Source organism: Argiope bruennichi, chromosome 3, assembly GCF_947563725.1.
Source record: "Argiope bruennichi chromosome 3, qqArgBrue1.1, whole genome shotgun sequence".
Taxonomy (NCBI): Eukaryota; Metazoa; Arthropoda; class Arachnida; order Araneae; family Araneidae; genus Argiope; species Argiope bruennichi.
This window is the reverse complement of record NC_079153.1, coordinates 125948818-125966669: the sequence shown is the minus strand read 5'-3', so window position 1 is coordinate 125966669 and position 17852 is coordinate 125948818.

The following is a 17852-nucleotide window of genomic DNA, read 5'->3' as shown; positions in this document are numbered from 1 at the left end:
AAAGCCATAATAAATTTCTTTAGTACTATTTAGGTAAATGAGTATATAATTATTCATTTACTAACATATAATGGTTCATAAAAATAATTACTTTTTTCATAAACAATAAAATGTCATAAGGCTTTAAAATTTTGAAATAGTTTAATTTCTATAAGATTAAATTTAAGATTAATATAAGAATATTTCTTAAATAAAATTAGACAAAATAGTATTAACATAATCGGCTTAGTTTCATTTTAATTAATCTTAGCCTTTTTTAATTTTCTCTGATGGCTATCATTTTGTCTATAATAAGTTGCATTTAGAATTTAGATTAACTAATATTTTTTTCCTTTACATTATGCTATAAATAATGTAAACATTTATTTACAGTTTATGAATTAACTTTAAAAATGGATCAGAAAGGAAAACTAGCAATATTGCAATACAATGTTTTTTTTTCATTGAACGTCATTAACAAATTAAATCTGTGGACGATTTGTTGGTGTCTCAGTCTTTAATACCGTATTGTACAAAAATACTTAAGTGAATTAATCTGCTGAAGTCTTCTGTTGTAGAGATGTACAGCATGGACTAAGTAAAAATAACGCTGATACAACAAGGAATTCAGAATTCCTTGAATTTTATGATCAGTCACATGATTGTTCAACTTCTATTATTAGTTGCCTTAACATATTCAGAGACTTGTTTGTTTACTATGTAAATTGAGAGAACCGAGAGATAGAACTATTTCGGATCGTTTTATGGAACATTGCTCGTCTTCAATTTTAATAATCTCTGATGTTATTGAAATGATTCTTAATATTTCTCATTTTTATTTTGATTAATGCAATTTTAAAGAAATCCGAAATTAAATAATCCTAGTAAAGGAAGCTATCTATAAAAACTGTATAGAAAATCCTACAAAAAGTTCAATGGAATTTTCAAAATTTGCTGCACTGAAACATTTCCATCTGCTTTTAAATTTAAATCAAAGTAGTACAGATCGTTCCACATAACAAATAAACAAGAAAAAATTCGCATTGAGATTCCTAATTCCGTAGGTTCGGAGGCTTCAGATTGCACTAATGGATGAGATTCGGTTGACTGCAAAACTGGATGATTAGCTTCAACGGAAGAAAAAATATTTTAAAATTAGTGCGCTTTGAAATTCCTGTTCTCAAAGGAAATTTTTCACTTGAAATATTTGAGGAATTACTTTTTATGAATTAAAAATGGGGCAAAAAGTAATTTTAATAAATATGGAATTAAGTAACGCGTCTTCCTTCTCTTTTACGAATTTGCAACGCCCAGATTCAATATATTTTGAGTGCGATTCAACTAAATTCGAAAGTCGTTTTTGAGTCTTTTATTTTTCTCCTTAATAGAATCTTTAAATACTCTCTACATTCTTTAGAAATGCATAGCACGGATCTGTTACAGATCTTCCTCACAGCAGTAATTATAATAGTGTACTCAAGATGATCATTTCTCTGTTCTTCATTTCTCTGTTAAGAAGATGCACTATTCTCATCACACAGTGAAACTTCGATAAGTTCTATATAAATTGCTGTCTAATACTTTTTATCGAAATATTTTTTTTAAGTTTGTATTTTATTCTTGAATTTCGTAGAACAAGATTTATTGCAGAGCTATTTTCATTTCGAAATATCACTGATATTTTAGACATAAAAGAATGCAAGAAGAATGGCTTATGCTGTTTTCATATTGGCCGAATCAATAGATTTTTTTCATATATGTCGGGAACAATTTTCTTATCATATTAAAGCCCATTTCTCTAATTGTGTGTACCCTAGACTTGTTCTTCATTACTTTGTTTACTATGGATTGTATTATTTCGTTTATATCATAATAATGCCAGCTATAATTTACAAAAACTTCATTTTATTGTTCCTTCCCAGCAGACAATCAATGCCGCATCGTTTTTCCTTGCCAAAATGTGCACCGTCTTGTCTGCCTTACAAAATGTGCACTGAACTCTGTGTTGCCTGCCAAAATGTGGACTGAAGTGTCTCTCTGTTGCCTGACAAAATGCGGACTGAAGTGTCTCTCTGTTGCCTGACAAAATGCGGACTGAAGTGTCTCTCTGTTGCCTGACAAAATGCGGACTGAAGTGTCTCTCTGTTGCCTGACAAAATGCGGACTGAAGTGTCTCTCTGTTGCCTGACAAAATGCGGACTGAAGTGTCTCTCTGTTGCCTGACAAAATGCGGACTGAAGTGTCTCTCTGTTGCCTGACAAAATGCGGACTGAAGTGTCTCTCTGTTGCCTGACAAAATGCGGACTGAAGTGTCTCTCTGTTGCCTGACAAAATGCGGACTGAAGTGTCTCTCTGTTGCCTGACAAAATGCGGACTGAAGTGTCTCTCTGTTGCCTGACAAAATGCGGACTGAAGTGTCTCTCTGTTGCCTGACAAAATGCGGACTGAAGTGTCTCTCTGTTGCCTGACAAAATGCGGACTGAAGTGTCTCTCTGTTGCCTGACAAAATGCGGACTGAAGTGTCTCTCTGTTGCCTGACAAAATGCGGACTGAAGTGTCTCTCTGTTGCCTGACAAAATGCGGACTGAAGTGTCTCTCTGTTGCCTGACAAAATGCGGACTGAAGTGTCTCTCTGTTGCCTGACAAAATGCGGACTGAAGTGTCTCTCTGTTGCCTGACAAAATGCGGACTGAAGTGTCTCTCTGTTGCCTGACAAAATGCGGACTGAAGTGTCTCTCTGTTGCCTGACAAAATGCGGACTGAAGTGTCTCTCTGTTGCCTGACAAAATGCGGACTGAAGTGTCTCTCTGTTGCCTGACAAAATGCGGACTGAAGTGTCTCTCTGTTGCCTGACAAAATGCGGACTGAAGTGTCTCTCTGTTGCCTGACAAAATGCGGACTGAAGTGTCTCTCTGTTGCCTGACAAAATGCGGACTGAAGTGTCTCTCTGTTGCCTGACAAAATGCGGACTGAAGTGTCTCTCTGTTGCCTGACAAAATGCGGACTGAAGTGTCTCTCTGTTGCCTGACAAAATGCGGACTGAAGTGTCTCTCTGTTGCCTGACAAAATGCGGACTGAAGTGTCTCTCTGTTGCCTGACAAAATGCGGACTGAAGTGTCTCTCTGTTGCCTGACAAAATGCGGACTGAAGTGTCTCTCTGTTGCCTGACAAAATGCGGACTGAAGTGTCTCTCTGTTGCCTGACAAAATGCGGACTGAAGTGTCTCTCTGTTGCCTGACAAAATGCGGACTGAAGTGTCTCTCTGTTGCCTGACAAAATGCGGACTGAAATCTCTCTGTCTGTTGCCTGACATAATGCGGACTGAAATCTCTCTGTCTGTTGCCTGACATAATGCGGACTGAAATCTCTCTGTCTGTTGCCTGACCAAATGCGGACTGAAATCTCTCTGTCTGTTGCCTGACCAAATGTGGACTGAAATCTCTCTGTCTGTTGCCTGACCAAATGCGGACTGAAATCTCTCTGTCTGTTGCCTGACCAAATGTGGACTGAAATCTCTCTGTCTGTTGCCTGACCAAATGTGGACTGAAATCTCTCTGTCTGTTGCCTGACCAAATGTGGACTGAAATCTCTCTGTCTGTTGCCTGACCAAATGTGGACTGAAATCTCTCTGTCTGTTGCCTGACCAAATGTGGACTGAAATCTCTCTGTCTGTTGCCTGACCAAATGTGGACTGAAATCTCTCTGTCTGTTGCCTGACCAAATGTGGACTGAAATCTCTCTGTCTGTTGCCTGACCAAATGTGGACTGAAATCTCTCTGTCTGTTGCCTGACCAAATGTGGACTGAAATCTCTCTGTCTGTTGCCTGACCAAATGTGGACTGAAATCTCTGTCTGTTGCCTGACCAAATGTGGACTGAAATCTCTCTGTCTGTTGCCTGACCAAATGTGGACTGAAATCTCTGTCTGTTGCCTGACCAAATGTGGACTGAAATCTCTGTCTGTTGCCTGACCAAATGTGGACTGAAATCTCTCTGTCTGTTGCCTGACCAAATGTGGACTGAAATCTCTCTGTCTGTTGCCTGACCAAATGTGGACTGAAATCTCTGTCTGTTGAATGACAAAATGTGGATTGAACTCTCTCTCTCTCCTGCTCAAACAAATGTGGACTGTCTTGCCTGCCAAAATGTGGACTGTCTTGCCTGCCAAAATGTGCACCGTCTTGCCTGCCAAAATGTGCACCGTCTTGCCTGCCAAAATGTGCACCGTCTTGCCTGCCAAAATGTGCACCGTCTTGACTGCCAAAATGTGCACCGTCTTGACTGCCAAAATGTGCACCGTCTTGACTGCCAAAATGTGCACCGTCTTGACTGCCAAAATGTGCACCGTCTTGACTGCCAAAATGTGCACCGTCTTGACTGCCAAAATGTGCACCGTCTTGACTGCCAAAATGTGCACCGTCTTGACTGCCAAAATGTGCACCGTCTTGACTGCCAAAATGTGCACCGTCTTGACTGCTAAAATGTGCACCGTCTTGACTGCCGAAATGCGCACCGTCTTGACTGCCGAAATGCGCACCGTCTTGACTGCCAAAATGCGCACCGTCTTGACTGCCAAAATGCGCACCGTCTTGACTGCCAAAATGCGCACCGTCTTGACTGCCAAAATGCGCACCGTCTTGACTGCCAAAATGTGCACCGTCTTGACTGCCAAAATGTGCACCGTCTTGACTGCCAAAATGTGCACCGTCTTGACTGCCAAAATGTGCACCGTCTTGACTGCCAAAATGTGCACCGTCTTGACTGCCAAAATGTGCACCGTCTTGACTGCCAAAATGTGCACCGTCTTGACTGCCAAAATGTGCACCGTCTTGACTGCCAAAATGTGCACCGTCTTGACTGCTAAAATGTGCACCGTCTTGACTGCTAAAATGTGCACCGTCTTGACTGCCGAAATGCGCACCGTCTTGACTGCCGAAATGCGCACCGTCTTGACTGCCAAAATGCGCACCGTCTTGACTGCCAAAATGCGCACCGTCTTGACTGCCAAAATGCGCACCGTCTTGACTGCCAAAATGCGCACCGTCTTGACTGCCAAAATGCGCACCGTCTTGACTGCCAAAATGCGCACCGTCTTGACTGCCAAAATGCGCACCGTCTTGACTGCCAAAATGCGCACCGTCTTGACTGCCAAAATGCGCACCGTCTTGCCTGCCAAAATGCGCACTGTCTTGCCTTTCAAAATGTGGACTGAACTCTCTGTCTGTTGGCTGACAAAATGTGGACTGAAATCTCTCTGTCTGTTGGCTGACAAAATGTGGACTGAAATCTCTCTGTCTGTTGCCTGACCAAATGTGGACTGAAATCTCTGTCTGTTGCCTGACAAAATGTGGACTGAAATCTCTGTCTGTTGCCTGACAAAATGTGGATTGAACTCTCTCTCTCTCCTGCTTAAACAAATGTGGACTGTCTTGCCTGCCAAAATGTGCACCGTCTTGCCTGCCAAAATGTGCACCGTCGAGTGCTACACAGAAATGGCCAATCTTGCATATGCACATCAGTGTCTGCAGCCCTTTACCATTTTGGACTATTTTCTTCTGTTTAAACTGCACGTATGCTGAAGAAAGAAAAAAAAAAAAAAAATCCTACTTTCAGCGTGTGCTATAAAGAAATTACCAATTTTGCGTATCCAGATCAGTGTCTACTGTCGTCTACCATAATGGACAATTTTCTTCTATTTGAACTGCACGTATGCTGAAGAACTCCCCCCCCCCCCCAAAAAAAAAAAAAAAAAAAATCTTACTTTCAGCGATTACTGCACAGAAAGTGCCAATCTTGCGTATCGTCTACCATATTGGACAATTTTCTTCTATTTCAACTGCACGTATGCTGAAGAAAAAAAAAAAAAATCCTACTTTCAGCGAGTGCTACACAGAAAGTGCCAATTTTGCGTATCCAGATCAGTGTCTAATGTTGTCTACCATATTGAACAATTTTCTGCTATTTGAACTCCACATATGCTGAAAAAAATAAAATCTTTCTTTCAGCGAGTGAAGCACAGAAATTACGAATTTTGCGTATCCAGATCAGTGTCTCCTGTCGTCTACCATGTTGGACAATTTTCTTCTATTTGAACAGCACGTATGCTGAAGAAAACAAAAACAACAAAAAAAATCCTTCTTTTAGCGAGTGCAGCACAGAAATTACCAACTTTGCGTATCCAGATCAGTGTCCGCAGGCGTATACCATATTGGACTACTTTCTTCTCTTTGAACTGCACGTATGCTGAAGAAAACAAAAAAAAATTTACTGAAATCTCTCTGTCTGTTGCCTGACAAAATGTGGATTGAACTCTCTCTCTCTCCTGTTTGACAAAATGTGCACCGTCTTGCCTGCCAAAATGTGCACCGTCTTGCCTGCCAAAATGTGCACCGTCTTGCCTGCCAAAATGTGCACCGTCTTGCCTGCCAAAATGTGCACCGTCTTGCCTGCCAAAATGTGCACCGTCTTGCCTGCCAGAATGTGCACCGTCTCCCCTGCGAAAATGTGGTCTGTCTTGCCTGCCAAAATGTGGACTGTCTTGCCTTTCAAAATGTGGACTGAACTCTCTGTCTGTTGGCTGACAAAATGTGGACAACTGTTTCTTGCCTACCAAAATGTGGACAGAAATCTCTGTCTGTTGCCTGACAAAATGTGGACTGAAATCTCTGTCTGTTGCCTGACAAAATGTGGACTGAAATCTCTGTCTGTTGCCTGACAAAATGTGGACTGAAATCTCTGTCTGTTGCCTGACAAAATGTGGACTGAAATCTCTGTCTGTTGCCTGACAAAATGTGGACTGAAATCTCTGTCTGTTGCCTGACAAAATGTGGACTGAAATCTCTGTCTGTTGCCTGACAAAATGTGGACTGAAATCTCTGTCTGTTGCCTGACAAAATGTGGACTGAAATCTCTGTCTGTTGCCTGACAAAATGTGGACTGAAATCTCTGTCTGTTGCCTGACAAAATGTGGACTGAAATCTCTGTCTGTTGCCTGACAAAATGTGGACTGAAATCTCTGTCTGTTGCCTGACAAAATGTGGACTGAAATCTCTGTCTGTTGCCTGACAAAATGTGGACTGAAATCTCTGTCTGTTGCCTGACAAAATGTGGACTGAAATCTCTGTCTGTTGCCTGACAAAATGTGGACTGAAATCTCTGTCTGTTGCCTGACAAAATGTGGACTGAAATCTCTGTCTGTTGCCTGACAAAATGTGGACTGAAATCTCTGTCTGTTGCCTGACAAAATGTGGACTGAAATCTCTGTCTGTTGCCTGACAAAATGTGGACTGAAATCTCTGTCTGTTGCCTGACAAAATGTGGACTGAAATCTCTGTCTGTTGCCTGACAAAATGTGGACTGAAATCTCTGTCTGTTGCCTGACAAAATGTGGACTGAAATCTCTGTCTGTTGCCTGACAAAATGTGGACTGAAATCTCTGTCTGTTGCCTGACAAAATGTGGACTGAAATCTCTGTCTGTTGCCTGACAAAATGTGGACTGAAATCTCTGTCTGTTGCCTGACAAAATGTGGACTGAAATCTCTGTCTGTTGCCTGACAAAATGTGGACTGAAATCTCTGTCTGTTGCCTGACAAAATGTGGACTGAAATCTCTGTCTGTTGCCTGACAAAATGTGGACTGAAATCTCTGTCTGATGCCTGACAAAATATAGACTACTCTGCCTTGCCTGACAAAATATAGACTACTCTGCCTTGCCTGACAAAATGTGGATTGAACTCTCTCTCTCTCCTGCTTAAACAAATGTGGACTGTCTTACCTGCCAAAATGTGCATCGTCTTGCCTTCCAAAATGTGCATCGTCTTGCCTTCCAAAATGTGCACCGTCTTGCCTGCCAAAATGTGCACCGTCTTGCCTGCCAAAATGTGCACCGTCTTGCCTGCCAAAATGTGCACCGTCTTGCCTGCCAAAATGTGCACCGTCTTGCCTGCCAAAATGTGCACCGTCCTGCCTGCCAGAATGTGCACCTTCTCCCCTGCGAAAATGTGGACTGTCTTGCCTGCCAAAATGTGGACTGTCTTGCCTTTCAAAATGTGGACTGAACTCTCTGTCTGTTGGCTGACAAAATGTGGACTGAACTGTTTCTTGCCTACCAAAATGTGGACTGAAATCTCTGTCTGTTGCCTGACAAAATGTGGACTGAAATCTCTGTCTGTTGCCTGACAAAATGTGGACTGAAATCTCTGTCTGTTGCCTGACAAAATGTGGACTGAAATCTCTGTCTGTTGCCTGACAAAATGTGGACTGAAATCTCTGTCTGTTGCCTGACAAAATGTGGACTGAAATCTCTGTCTGTTGCCTGACAAAATGTGGACTGAAATCTCTGTCTGTTGCCTGACAAAATGTGGACTGAAATCTCTGTCTGTTGCCTGACAAAATGTGGACTGAAATCTCTGTCTGTTGCCTGACAAAATGTGGACTGAAATCTCTGTCTGTTGCCTGACAAAATGTGGACTGAAATCTCTGTCTGTTGCCTGACAAAATGTGGACTGAAATCTCTGTCTGTTGCCTGACAAAATGTGGACTGAAATCTCTGTCTGTTGCCTGACAAAATGTGGACTGAAATCTCTGTCTGTTGCCTGACAAAATGTGGACTGAAATATCTGTCTGTTGCCTGACAAAATGTCGACTGAACTGTCTGTCTGATGCCTAACAAAATATGGACTACTCTGCCTTGCCTGACAAAATGTGGATTGAACTCTCTCTCTCTCCTGCTTAAACAAATGTGGACTGTCTTGCCTGCCAAAATGTGCATCGTCTTGCCTGCCAAAATGTGCATCGTCTTGCCTGCCAAAATGTGCACCGTCTTGACTGCCAAATTGTGCACCGTCTTGACTGCCAAATTGTGCACCGTCTTGCCTGCCAAAATGTGCACCGTCTTGCCTGCCAAAATGTGCACCGTCTTGCCTGCCAAAATGTGCACCGTCGAGTGCTACACAGAAATGGCCAATCTTGCATATGCAGATCAGTGTCTGCAGCAATTTACCATTTTGGACTATTTTCTTCTGTTTAAACTGCACGTATGCTGAAGAAAGCAAAAAAAAAAAAAAAAAAAAATCCTACTTTCAGCGTGTGCTATAAAGAAATTACCAATTTTGCGTATCCAGATCAGTGTCTACTGTCGTCTACCATAATGGACAATTTTCTTCTATTTGAACTGCACGTATGCTTAAGAACTCCCCCCCCCCCCAAAAAAAAAAAAAAAAAAAATCTTACTTTCAGCGAGTACTGCACAGAAAGTGCCAATCTTGCGTATCGTCAACCATATTGGACAATTTTCTTCTATTTCAACTGCACGTATGCTGAAGAAAAAAAAAAAATCCTACTTTCAGCGAGTGCTACACAGAAAGTGCCAATTTTGCGTATCCAGATCAGTGTCTAATATTGTCTACCATATTGAACAATTTTCTGCTATTTGAACTCCACGTATGCTGAAAAAAATAAAATCTTTCTTTCAGCGAGTGAAGCACAGAAATTACGAATTTTGCGTATCCAGATCAGTGTCTCCTGTCGTCTACCATATTGGACAATTTTCTTCTATTTCAGTTGCACGTATGCTGAAGGAAAAAAAAAAAAAAAAAAAATCCTACTTTCAGCGAGTGCTCTACAGAAAGTGCTAATTTTGCGTATCCAGATCAGTGTCTAATATTGTCTACCATATTGAACAATTTTCTGCTATTTGAACTCCACGTATGCTGAAAAAAATAAAATCTTTCTTTCAGCGAGTGAAGCACAGAAATTACGAATTTTGCGTATCCAGATCAGTGTCTCCTGTCGTCTACCATGTTGGACAATTTTCTTCTATTTGAACAGCACGTATGCTGAAGAAAACAAAAACAACAAAAAAAAATCCTTCTTTCAGCGAGTGCTGCACCGAAATTGCCAATTTTGCGTATATAAATCACTGTCTGCTGTCGTTTAACACATTGAACTGTTTTCTTCTTTTTAAACTGCACGTATGCAGAAGAAAGCAAAAAAGCAAAAAAAAAAAAAAAAAAAAATCTTTCTTTTAGCGAGTGCAGCACAGAAATTACCAACTTTGCGTATCCAGATCAGTGTCCGCAGGCGTATACCATATTGGACTACTTTCTTCTCTTTGAACTGCACGTATGCTGAAGAAAACAAAAAAAAAATTTACTGAAATCTCTCTGTCTGTTGCCTGACAAAATGTGGATTGAACTCTCTCTCTCTCCTGCTTGACAAAATGTGCACCGTCTTGCCTGCCAAAATGTGCACCGTCTTGCCTGCCAAAATGTGCACCGTCTTGCCTGCCAAAATGTGCACCGTCTTGCCTGCCAAAATGTGCACCGTCTTGCCTGCCAGAATGTGCACCGTCTCCCCTGCGAAAATGTGGTCTGTCTTGCCTGCCAAAATGTGGACTGTCTTGCCTTTCAAAATGTGGACTGAACTCTGTCTGTTGGCTGACAAAATGTGGACTGAACTGTTTCTTGCCTACCAAAATGTGGACAGAAATCTCTGTCTGTTGCCTGACAAAATGTGGACTGAACTCTCTGTCTGTTGGCTGACAAAATGTGGACAACTGTTTCTTGCCTACCAAAATGTGGACAGAAATCTCTGTCTGTTGCCTGACAAAATGTGGACTGAAATCTCTGTCTGTTGCCTGACAAAATGTGGACTGAAATCTCTGTCTGTTGCCTGACAAAATGTGGACTGAAATCTCTGTCTGTTGCCTGACAAAATGTGGACTGAAATCTCTGTCTGTTGCCTGACAAAATGTGGACTGAAATCTCTGTCTGTTGCCTGACAAAATGTGGACTGAAATCTCTGTCTGTTGCCTGACAAAATGTGGACTGAAATCTCTGTCTGTTGCCTGACAAAATGTGGACTGAAATCTCTGTCTGTTGCCTGACAAAATGTGGACTGAAATCTCTGTCTGTTGCCTGACAAAATGTGGACTGAAATCTCTGTCTGTTGCCTGACAAAATGTGGACTGAAATCTCTGTCTGTTGCCTGACAAAATGTGGACTGAAATCTCTGTCTGTTGCCTGACAAAATGTGGACTGAAATCTCTGTCTGTTGCCTGACAAAATGTGGACTGAAATCTCTGTCTGTTGCCTGACAAAATGTGGACTGAAATCTCTGTCTGTTGCCTGACAAAATGTGGACTGAAATCTCTGTCTGTTGCCTGACAAAATGTGGACTGAAATCTCTGTCTGTTGCCTGACAAAATGTGGACTGAAATCTCTGTCTGTTGCCTGACAAAATGTGGACTGAAATCTCTGTCTGTTTCCTGACAAAATGTGGACTGAAATATCTGTCTGTTGCCTGACAAAATGTGGACTGAAATATCTGTCTGTTGCCTGACAAAATGTCGACTGAACTCTGTCTGTCTGATGCCTGACAAAATATGGATTGAACTCTCTCTCTCTCTCCTGCTTAAACAAATGTGGACTGTCTTACCTGCCAAAATGTGCATCGTCTTACCTGCCAAAATGTGCATCGTCTTGCCTGCCAAAATGTGCATCGTCTTGCCTGCCAAAATGTGCATCGTCTTGCCTGCCAAAATGTGCATCGTCTTGCCTGCCAAAATGTGCACCGTCTTGCCTGCCAAAATGTGCACCGTCTTGCCTGCCAAAATGTGCACCGTCTTGCCTGCCAAAATGTGCACCGTCTTGCCTGCCAAAATGTGCACCGTCTTGCCTGCCAAAATGTGCACCGTCTTGCCTGCCAAAATGTGCACCGTCTTGCCTGCCAAAATGTGCACCGTCTTGCCTGCCAAAATGTGCACCGTCTTGACTGCCAAAATGTGCACCGTCTTGCCTGCCAAAATGTGCACCGTCGAGTGCTACACAGAAATGGCCAATCTTGCATATGCAGATCAGTGTCTGCAGCCCTTTACCATTTTGGACTATTTTCTTCTGTTTAAACTGCACGTATGCTGAAGAAAGCAAAAAAAAAAAAAATCCTACTTTCAGCCGTGTGCTATAAAGAAATTACCAATTTTGCGTATCCAGATCAGTGTCTACTGTCGTCTACCATAATGGACAATTTTCTTCTATTTGAACTGCACGTATGCTTAAGAACTCCCCCCCCCCCCCCCCAAAAAAAAAAAAAAAAATCTTACTTTCAGCGAGTACTGCACAGAAAGTGCCAATCTTGCGTATCGTCAACCATATTGGACAATTTTCTTCTATTTCAACTGCACGTATGCTGAAGAAAAAAAAAAAATCCTACTTTCAGCGAGTGCTACACAGAAAGTGCCAATTTTGCGTATCCAGATCAGTGTCTAATATTGTCTACCATATTGAACAATTTTCTGCTATTTGAACTCCACGTATGCTGAAAAAAATAAAATCTTTCTTTCAGCGAGTGAAGCACAGAAATTACGAATTTTGCGTATCCAGATCAGTGTCTCCTGTCGTCTACCATATTGGACAATTTTCTTCTATTTCAGTTGCACGTATGCTGAAGGAAAAAAAAAAAAAAATCCTACTTTCAGCGAGTGCTATACAGAAAGTGCTAATTTTGCGTATCCAGATCAGTGTCTAATATTGTCTACCATATTGAACAATTTTCTGCTATTTGAACTCCACGTATGCTGAAAAAAATAAAATCTTTCTTTTAGCGAGTGCAGCACAGAAATTACCAACTTTGCGTATCCAGATCAGTGTCCGCAGGCGTATACCATATTGGACTACTTTCTTCTCTTTGAACTGCACGTATGCTGAAGAAAACAAAAAAAAAATTTACTGAAATCTCTCTGTCTGTTGCCTGACAAAATGTGGATTGAACTCTCTCTCTCTCCTGCTTGACAAAATGTGCACCGTCTTGCCTGCCAAAATGTGCACCGTCTTGCCTGCCAAAATGTGCACCGTCTTGCCTGCCAAAATGTGCACCGTCTTGCCTGCCAAAATGTGCACCGTCTTGCCTGCCAAAATGTGCACCGTCTCCCCTGCGAAAATGTGCACCGTCTCCCCTGCGAAAATGTGGTCTGTCTTGCCTGCCAAAATGTGGACTGTCTTGCCTTTCAAAATGTGGACTGAACTCTCTGTCTGTTGGCTGACAAAATGTGGACAACTGTTTCTTGCCTACCAAAATGTGGACAGAAATCTCTGTCTGTTGCCTGACAAAATGTGGACTGAAATCTCTGTCTGTTGCCTGACAAAATGTGGACTGAAATCTCTGTCTGTTGCCTGACAAAATGTGGACTGAAATCTCTGTCTGTTGCCTGACAAAATGTGGACTGAAATCTGTCTGTTGCCTGACAAAATGTGGACTGAAATCTCTGTCTGTTGCCTGACAAAATGTGGACTGAAATCTCTGTCTGTTGCCTGACAAAATGTGGACTGAAATCTCTGTCTGTTGCCTGACAAAATGTGGACTGAAATCTCTGTCTGTTGCCTGACAAAATGTGGACTGAAATCTCTGTCTGTTGCCTGACAAAATGTGGACTGAAATCTCTGTCTGTTGCCTGACAAAATGTGGACTGAAATCTCTCTCTCTCCTGCTTAAACAAATGTGGACTGTCTTGCCTGCCAAAATGTGCACCGTCTTGCCTGCCAAAATGTGCACCGTCTTGCCTGCCAAAATGTGCACCGTCTTGCCTGCCAAAATGTGCACCGTCTTGACTGCCAAAATGTGCACCGTCTTGCCTGCCAAAATGTGCACCGTCTTGCCTGCCAAAATGTGCACCGTCTTGCCTGCCAAAATGTGCACCGTCTTGACTGCCAAAATGTGCACCGTCTTGACTGCCAAAATGTGCACCGTCTTGCCTGCCAAAATGTGCACCGTCTTGACTGCCAAAATGTGCACCGTCTTGACTGCCAAAATGTGCACCGTCTTGACTGCCAAAATGTGCACCGTCTTGCCTGCCAAAATGTGCACCGTCTTGCCTGCCAAAATGTGCACCGTCTTGACTGCCAAAATGTGCACCGTCTTGACTGCCAAAATGTGCACCGTCTTGCCTGCCAAAATGTGCACCGTCTTGCCTGCCAAAATGTGCACCGTCGAGTGCTACACAGAAATGGCCAATCTTGCATATGCAGATCAGTGTCTGCAGCCCTTTACCATTTTGGACTATTTTCTTCTGTTTAAACTGCACGTAAGCTGAAGAAAGCAAAAAAAAAAAAAAAAAAAAAAAAAAAATCCTACTTTCAGCGTGTGCTATAAAGAAATTACCAATTTTGCGTATCCAGATCAGTGTCTACTGTCGTCTACCATAATGGACAATTTTCTTCTATTTGAACTGCACGTATGCTGAAGAACTCCCCCCCCCCAAAAAAAAAATCTTACTTTCAGCGAGTACTGCACAGAAAGTGCCAATCTTGCGTATCGTCTACCATATTGGACAATTTTCTTCTATTTCAACTGCACGTATGCTGAAGAAAAAAAAAAAAATCCTACTTTCAGCGAGTGCTACACAGAAAGTGCCAATTTTGCGTATCCAGATCAGTGTCTAGTGTCGTCTACCATATTGAACTATTTTCTGCTATTTGAACTCCACGTATGCTGAAGAAAGCAAAAGAAGAAAAAAAATCCTTCTTTTAGCGAGTGCTACACAGAAATTGCAAATCTTGCATATCCAGATCAGTGTCTACTGTCGTCTACCATATTGGACAATTTTCTTCTATTTCAGTTGCACGTATGCTGAAGGGAAAAAAAAAAAAAAATCCTACTTTCAGCGAGTGCTACACAGAAAGTGCCAATTTTGCGTATCCAGATCAGTGTCTACTGTCGTCTACAATATTGAACTATTTTCTGCTATTTGAACTCCATGTATGCTGAAGAGAGCAAAAGAAAAAAAATCCTTCTTTTAGCGAGTGCTACATAGAAATTGCCAAGTTTGCCTATCCGGATCAGTGTCTACAGGCGTGTACCATATTGGACTGTTTTCTTCTATTTAAAATGCAGGTATACTGAAGGAAAAAAAAATACCTACTTTCAGCGAGTGCTATACAGAAAGTGCTAATTTTGCGTATCCAGATCAGTGTCTAATGTTGTCTACCATATTGAACAATTTTCTGCTATTTGAACTCCACGTATGCTGAAAAAAATAAAATCTTTCTTTCAGCGAGTGAAGCACAGAAATTACGAATTTTGCGTATCCAGATCAGTGTCTCCTGTCGTCTACCATGTTGGACAATTTTCTTCTATTTGAACAGCACGTATGCTGAAGAAAACAAAAACAACAAAAAAAAATCCTTCTTTCAGCGAGTGCTGCACCGAAATTGCCAATTTTGCGTATATAAATCACTGTCTGCTGTCGTTTAACACATTGAACTGTTTTCTTCTGTTTAAACTGCACGTATGCTGAAGAAAGCAAAAAAGCAAAAAAAAAAAAAAAAAAAAAAAAAATCTTTCTTTTAGCGAGTGCAGCACAGAAATTACCAACTTTGCGTATCCAGATCAGTGTCCGCAGGCGTATACCATATTGGACTACTTTCTTCTCTTTGAACTGCACGTATGCTGAAGAAAACAAAAAAAAAATTTACTGAAATCTCTCTGTCTGTTGCCTGACAAAATGTGGATTGAACTCTCTCTCTCTCCTGCTTGACAAAATGTGCACCGTCTTGCCTGCCAAAATGTGCACCGTCTTGCCTGCCAAAATGTGCACCGTCTTGCCTGCCAGAATGTGCACCGTCTCCCCTGCGAAAATGTGGTCTGTCTTGCCTGCCAAAATGTGGACTGTCTTGCCTTTCAAAATGTGGACTGAACTCTCTGTCTGTTTGCTGACAAAATGTGGACTGAACTGTTTCTTGCCTACCAAAATGTGGACTGAAATCTCTGTCTGTTGCCTGACAAAATGTGGACTGAAATCTCTGTCTGTTGCCTGACAAAATGTGGACTGAAATCTCTGTCTGTTGCCTACCAAAATGTGGACTGAAATCTCTGTCTGTTGCCTGACAAAATGTGGACTGAAATCTCTGTCTGTTGCCTGACAAAATGTGGACTGAAATCTCTGTCTGTTGCCTGACAAAATGTGGACTGAAATCTCTGTCTGTTGCCTGACAAAATGTGGACTGAAATCTCTGTCTGTTGCCTGACAAAATGTGGACTGAAATCTCTGTCTGTTGCCTGACAAAATGTGGACTGAAATCTCTGTCTGTTGCCTGACAAAATGTGGACTGAAATCTCTGTCTGTTGCCTGACAAAATGTGGACTGAAATCTCTGTCTGTTGCCTGACAAAATGTGGACTGAAATCTCTGTCTGTTGCCTGACAAAATGTGGACTGAAATCTCTGTCTGTTGCCTGACAAAATGTCGACTGAACTCTGTCTGTCTGATGCCTGACAAAATATGGACTACTCTGCCTTGCCTGACAAAATGTGGATTGAACTCTCTCTCTCTCCTGCTTAAACAAATGTGGACTGTCTTGCCTGCCAAAATGTGCACCGTCTTGCCTGCCAAAATGTGCACCGTCTTGCCTGCCAAAATGTGCACCGTCTTGCCTGCCAAAATGTGCACCGTCTTGCCTGCCAAAATGTGCACCGTCTTGCCTGCCAAAATGTGCACCGTCTTGCCTGCCAAAATGTGCACCGTCTTGCCTGCCAAAATGTGCACCGTCTTGCCTGCCAAAATGTGCACCGTCTTGCCTGCCAAAATGTGCACCGTCTTGCCTGCCAAAATGTGCACCGTCTTGACTGCGAAAATGTGGTCTGTCTTGCCTGCCAAAATGTGGACTGTCTTGCCTTTCAAAATGTGGACTGAACTCTCTGTCTGTTGGCTGACAAAATGTGGACTGAACTGTTTCTTGCCTACCAAAATGTGGACTGAAATCTCTGTCTGTTGGCTGACAAAATGTGGACTGAACTGTTTCTTGCCTACCAAAATGTGGACTGAAATCTCTGTCTGTTGCCTGACAAAATGTGGACTGAAATCTCTCTGTCTGTTGCCTGACAAAATGTGGACTGAAATCTCTCTGTCTGTTGCCTGACAAAATGTGGACTGAAATCTCTCTGTCTGTTGCCTGACAAAATGTGGACTGAAATCTCTCTGTCTGTTGCCTGACAAAATGTGGACTGAAATCTCTCTGTCTGTTGCCTGACAAAATGTGGACTGAAATCTCTCTGTCTGTTGCCTGACAAAATGTGGACTGAAATCTCTCTGTCTGTTGCCTGACAAAATGTGGACTGAAATCTCTCTGTCTGTTGCCTGACAAAATGTGGACTGAAATCTCTCTGTCTGTTGCCTGACCAAATGTGGACTGAAATCTCTCTGTCTGTTGCCTGACCAAATGTGGACTGAAATCTCTCTGTCTGTTGCCTGACCAAATGTGGACTGAAATCTCTCTGTCTGTTGCCTGACAAAATGTGGACTGAAATCTGTCTGTTGCCTGACAAAATGTGGACTGAAATCTCTGTCTGTTGCCTGACAAAATGTGGACTGAAATCTCTGTCTGTTGCCTGACAAAATGTGGACTGAAATCTCTGTCTGTTGCCTGACAAAATGTGGATTGAACTCACTCTCTCTCCTGCTTAAACAAATGTGGACTGTCTTACCTGCCAAAATGTGCACCGTCTTGCCTGCCAAAATGTGCACCGTCTTGCCTGCCAAAATGTGCACCGTCTTGCCTGCCAAAATGTGCAGTCTCTCCTGCCAAAATGTGCACCGTCGAGTGCTACACAGAAATGGCCAATCTTGCATATGCAGATCAGTGTCTGCTGTCCTTTACCATATTGGACTATTTTCTTCTATTTAAACTGCACTTCTAATGAAGAAAGCAAAAAAAAAATCTGTCTTTCAGCGTGTGATGTACAGAAATTATCAATTTTGCGTATCCACATCAGTGTCGGCAGGCGTCTACCATATTGGACTATTTTCTACTATTTATACTACACGTACGCTGAAGAAAGCAAAAAAAAAAAAAAAAAAAAAATCCTTCTTTCAGCGAGTGCTAC